The sequence below is a fragment of the Camelus ferus genome, chromosome X, assembly GCF_009834535.1.
Source record: "Camelus ferus isolate YT-003-E chromosome X, BCGSAC_Cfer_1.0, whole genome shotgun sequence".
Classification (NCBI taxonomy): Eukaryota; Metazoa; Chordata; class Mammalia; order Artiodactyla; family Camelidae; genus Camelus; species Camelus ferus.
In genome coordinates, this window is record NC_045732.1 from 99078916 (window position 1) to 99084843 (window position 5928).

General features: G+C 42.5%; 1 pseudogene; it reads right to left on the reverse strand.

Annotated features, from left to right (window-relative positions):
- Positions 1 to 813: 813 nt before the first annotated feature.
- LOC116662240 lies at positions 814 to 5574 on the reverse strand (annotated as a pseudogene).
- Positions 5575 to 5928: the final 354 nt, after the last annotated feature.

Here is a 5928-nt window from a genome sequence, read left to right on the forward strand (position 1 = left end):
TACACCAGTTTGGTAATGGTGGGTTCCTATTTTGTTTTTTGAATGGAGGATTGTAGGTTTTTGGGGGGAGGGGGAACTGATTATAAATAATTAGAACTACAGTTCTCTTTAACCTGAGAATACAAAGAGATTTCATTTCCCCAAATTTAAAATGTTAAAATGGTTTGCTTAAAGCCGAATTGCCTGCTATGTTAGGAAGCCAGACTTTCAAAACCTTAGCTTACTGTAATGATATTCTTTGTCAGTGGTTCCCACACAGTGGGGCTAGGGAGAGAACTCTCAATCTAGCTGTTCCAAAATGTACTCCCCGACATGACACCCCCCACCAAAGCATGTCCCTTGATAACCCACCGCCCCACAGTCAAGGGTTCCGTCCTCATGAACACGCAGTCCAGGCGGTGGTGTGCCTCTGCAGGACAGGACTGGCAGGAATGGCACAGCATGTGAACTTGAACTTTACCCACATGAGACCACAATTTGCTTTATCAGTAAGTCTGTTCACCACAGTAAAATGACAGAAAATCTCGAGACCAAATCACTAAACACTGTTCAGTGGCAGAGAAGACACTGAATAAACATGACCAAATAAAGACATCTTCATTTCCCCTCCCACAAAGTACAATCCACACATAGTGCTTCCTCCAAGGGTTGTCACTGCTCTGCTGGAAAGTCAGCTTCTCTGCTGGATGGGGTCACACGTGTGGCACACAAATGACAAGTGATCACCAGAGAGAACAATTGTGATGTAGAATGAAAACGTGAATACGTACATCACTTTAAAGAGAATGAAGTAATAAAATCAAACAACTGCTGTGCAAATGCATTAGATTTTAATCTTTAATATCTAACATTATTGCTTTAGGACACGTTTTCCCTGAACCAGGAACAGAGTGCTAATTACATAAAAATGTACACATAGAAAAAGTAGCTCTCTATTTCCCAGGGAAAAAACAGTAATTTCTAGAATACTCAAGTGTTTTAATTATAATTAGTCTTGGTCATCTCATGTATTAGCTCTGTAACTTACATATTTAAATTAAACATTATTAGACAACCGTCAGAATTTATAAATGTAAGGTGCCGTTACTGAGTACATAGATTCTCCTGTGAGTGGAATGTCCCCCTTCTCCTACCCACTAACGAGGCAGCAATAGGGTTAACTTAGTGAGCATGTGACCCATTGCTGCTAACGCTAACTCTCTCCTCCACCCCGTGCTTATGTATGTGTGTGGGCTGGTTAGGTCGCACGGGCCACCTCTCTGACCATCAACAGCAAGATGAGCTGGCCTTGGGCTTTCGGTGCAGACTGACCGTGTCTGTCTGGATCAAGTGATCTGACCTCTCCTCGGTAGCAAGCACTCTCCGAACTGCTTCCTCAAAGGCCGCTGCGACATTCGTGGCATCTTTTGCACTTGTTTCAAAGTAAGGATAGTCGCCGTTGTCCCTGCACCAGGCTTGGGCTTCTTCTGCAGACACCTGCCGTTCACTTATATCAATCTTGTTGCCCAAATCACAAAGGGAAAGCTTTCGGGCTCTTTCACATCCGCCATAATATATGAATTCTTTCTTCCAGTTACTCAAGTTCTGGAAGCTCTGAGAATCATCAACACTAAAAGTAAGCAGGCAACAGTCAGAGCCTCTGTAAAACGGCGTCCTCAGGCTTCTGAATCGCTCTTGACTGGCCGTGTCCCAGATCTGCATGGTAACAAAATGTCCGTCCACCTCCAAATCTTTATTTAAAAACTCCACAACCTATTGTGTGGAAGAGCTGGGTATCAAACTTATTAGTCACATATCTGTTCATTAGAGAACTCTTCCCAACTCCACCATCTCCAAGGAGAATTACTTTAAAAAGCGATGATTTTCCTGCCATTCTTAATCTCAAGATCTTTGATCTCACAAGCCTGGAAAATAAAAGGTACTGTTATATCCTGTCAGATCTGTACCCTGCTCTGCCTGCCTCTATGCATGTGGGTGTCTAAGGGAAGTAGAACACTGAGTGCCAATTCCTTTCTGCACAGGAACACCGATAGCAAGAGCTGTCATCTATTGAGTGCGCCACCTCCTCCCAGGCACCGTCCGCTGAGGGCGCCACCTTGTGCCGGGCACCATTCTCCAAGTGCGCCACCTCCTACCAGGCAACGCCCGATCGGTCCTCTGACACAGCTGTGGACAGCTCATGCTCCCCTTCCCTGGGGTCACGGCTGACAGAGGCGGGCACTCAAGGCCCAGGCTAACCCTCAAAACCATCGTCTCAAGCATTCCTCTATGCTCACAAGGGAACTTTTAGTATAATAAGATAATCTAGCACATTCTACCCCCAAGACTCACTTCTCAGCTCCAACTCCACTTAACAAATGCAAGCTTGAGCTGTTACTGTTGTGTTTCCAGGAGGGATGAAATAAACCTTAAACAAAAATGTGGTACTATGCGTACCCTTTAAGGGAAACCCTGTGGCAGGACTGAAGGCTTCCGGCACTACAGGTAGTGGAGGGAGGGTCAACTTCAGGTGCCCCTTTGCAGCCTGGTGAAAGAATTGTTCTTATGTAAGTCTTCTATTTTTATTCTTTATTATGGAAAATTTCAAATATACACAGCATTTCTGACTAATGAGAATATTATAATGACACCATACAGAATGTAAACGTAGCTTTACTAATTATCAACTTACAGCAAATCCTGTTTCCTCCACAGCTCCTCATTCTCCCTTCTCCCCAGTTATTTTGAATCAAGTTGTACCACTTAACATTTAAATATTTCAATATTAAATGGCTTTTAAGATATTAAAATTTCTAAAAGAAGTCAACTTTTAGAGTAGCAGTGTGTAACAGAATTCTCTGTCCTCTGTCTGCAGTGTCTGATATGGCAGCAACTAGCCACACGTGGCTATTGAGCACTTGACGTGTGGCTCGTGGGAGAGAGGAAATGAATTTTAAATTTTATGTAATTTAAACTAATTTAAATAGTCACATTTAAAGAACAAACAGCTGTACTGAACAACAGAGCCCTGGAGCAAAAATGGTAATTAACTTGAACCTAAAAGAAGATACTCTGAATCCCTCAATGGACAGGTAATAAACGTATGAACAATAATTGTTACATTGACTAGGATGAACTGGCAAAATCACTGCAGTGAATATTATCTGGCAATCTCCTGCTTATATGTAAATACGACCCAGTATAATGTAATTGAACACTTCTCATAAGGTGCCATAATTCTGCATTTCCTACTGCATGCCCCACACTGCTATGGTAAAACATGTAGCAACTTGTCCCTAACTCTTACTGGCTCTTTAATTACCACTACAGTAATTACTACTATAATTAAAGCAACTTAAACTGGCCAACAAAAGTGTGAGGCAATCAAAGTGCCGGCCACTTGAGGATTTTTCAGCTTCAGTGGATCGCTCTGCCCAATGCCCAGGCTAAATTAATGTTGAGAGGAAACCAAAGCCATCCTAAACCCCTTAATTTCCTGATACAGCAACAGTGCACTAAATCAGTTCCTCTGTTTAGTTCTTTGCAGTCTTGCTTATATGACCTCTACTTAGAAAAAAGAGTCACAAACCCAAACAGGCATACCAACTATACTGACACAGGAAAAGCATCCATCTAATGTCCGTTCCTTAACATTCTTCACTGCTGCTCCAGAGACTCAGGTCTAAGTCCAACTTCTAACACAGGACACCTGGCCCTGCTGCCCATTCTTGCTTTAGCCATTCAGAAATGGAGGGTCAGGTGCAAGTGAAATTCAGCTGCACACGCTCAGCCCTGGCAGTAGCCCTTGCCCTCACCTTTACCCTGGCATCTGCTGATCCCTCTGCTGGTGGCCCCACCCCACTTCACCTCAGCATGTTCACTTCCAACACTGGGAACCTCTCCCATCCCAAGACTGTTCCTTCCACACAATTCTGAAGATACATAACCACAAAGTTCCACGTTGTGTTATAAGGGTGTAATGGATGTGCAGAATTCCAGTCTATCACTTATCCCAGTATTTCAGTAGGTCTCAAACTGCCTTACACGTTGTCTTTATTCAGCACTGATTTACTAGAATCTTTACATCAAATTGCAAACCAGATTATGCCATCTAGCAACCTCCACCCAGATGAGTGGCTGCATACACTTACCAAATTAAGTCTTAGAAATTGCTTGAGATTTGTAATTTATAACTTTTCGGGACTCTTCAATACTTCTTTTCTTTTTTCATAATACTGTGTGATTTCCTACTTTGGGCTACTATTCTGATGAAACAAATTAGAGGTATACTAGACCCAAACACCAAGAAATAGGGTGCAATTTTTTTATAATTCCCATCTATAATTTAGGGCCTCCCATATATCCTACTTGGGAGTATGGTGACATTTGCTCAAACAACTAATATCCACACAAACAGCTCTCTGATTCTAATTGTAGCACTGAATATAGACATACATGGTGATATAGATAATTATGCAAGCCTTCTCATTTCCCAGTGACATCTAACAGAAGCTAACTTCGTGCAATCAATACAGTAACACAACATAATCTGTTTACAAACACTAAAAATGTTCTCTTTTCTTCTCTAAAAACAGTAAAATCCTTTGAAACTTTTTAGTATAAGCTGAAGGAATAAAGATATCCTGCTAAGTTCTTTTCAGAATTTACCTTAAAATGTAGTAAGTCATACTCCAGTTTGGAAGGATCACCCAAAGCCAAGAAATAATCTCCACCAAAGTTAAAACATGACTTTAGCAGTTCCTATAAAGAAATCTGATTAAGAAAAGCATATTATATAGGTCCTATGTCTTACCTGAGTTGTTCAGTTCAAACATCATCATTATCTGCAGAGAAAAAATTAGAAAGCTCACCTTAGCAATGTACATTCAATCTGTTTTCATAATTTTAAGAGTAAACACAAGAATTAAAATGTGAAAGAAATCCCTGACTTCTATTAGCAGCTAGATTCTTCATTTAGAAGGAAAACTGCATCTGAAAGCTGTCTATGACCTTTCTCAGCCTAAAAAAAGCCCTTGAATCAAGTACTATATTTTAATCATTGTTTTTTCCAAAAAGTTTTCACCTGCCCCTGCGTACTGTACTTAAGTATCCCATTCAGACATCTGTAAAATTTTGTTAAGATGAAATGTAAAATATTTCATTCATTCTTCGAAATGTGCCCAAATTTAGAGTTGTTTAGAATAACCACATTCCAGAGAATAAAATGAAGTGAACACAAAGAAAGAAAAAGAAGTGCCCCTCCACGGAGAGGTGCTGATGTGACACAGCAGGGCTACGGTGGAGGAGAATGTCATGCAGTGTCTTTCCAGGCCGCCAAGGCAGATGGGAAACATTCTCCTGAGCAAAGAGAAGCCCGCTGTGGGAAAGGAGAACTGGCTCCTGGTGCCAAAGGCCAAGGGCGAGGGCCCGAGGGCAAGCTACCTGCCATCCCACAGCCCCCGGGACTCGGTGACAGCAGTACCTACCTCAGAGCTGCTGGGAAGAGTCACTCAGACACGGACACCAGGGTAGTGGCCCGCCACTGTGCCAGGCTCATTCTAGGAGTGCGGGAGTCTCTGGGGAAGGGACACGTGAAGAAGTCTTTACTGGGAGTTGTATGGAGAGGCTTCTTTAAGGCATGTCTTCAGCCAGGTATATCAGCAAGAGTCATGGGCAGAGCAAATGAGAGGGCAGTGGACGCAGACAACTGAAGCCAAAGGATCCTGGTCCTGAAGATCGACTTCAGTGCGAAGGTTTCCGTGCCGACAAGGCGGAGCTGTGCTCAAGCACCAGGAACCTGCAGTCTAAACCAACAGTTCCAACCCCTGCCCCTCCCCTTTTTAAAAGCAAAGGGCATTTTTGTGGGACTTTGGTATAGCAGCCCGCAACTTATACATTCAATCAATGGGAAAAAATGAGACTTCAAAATCTTGACAATCGGGAGTTAAG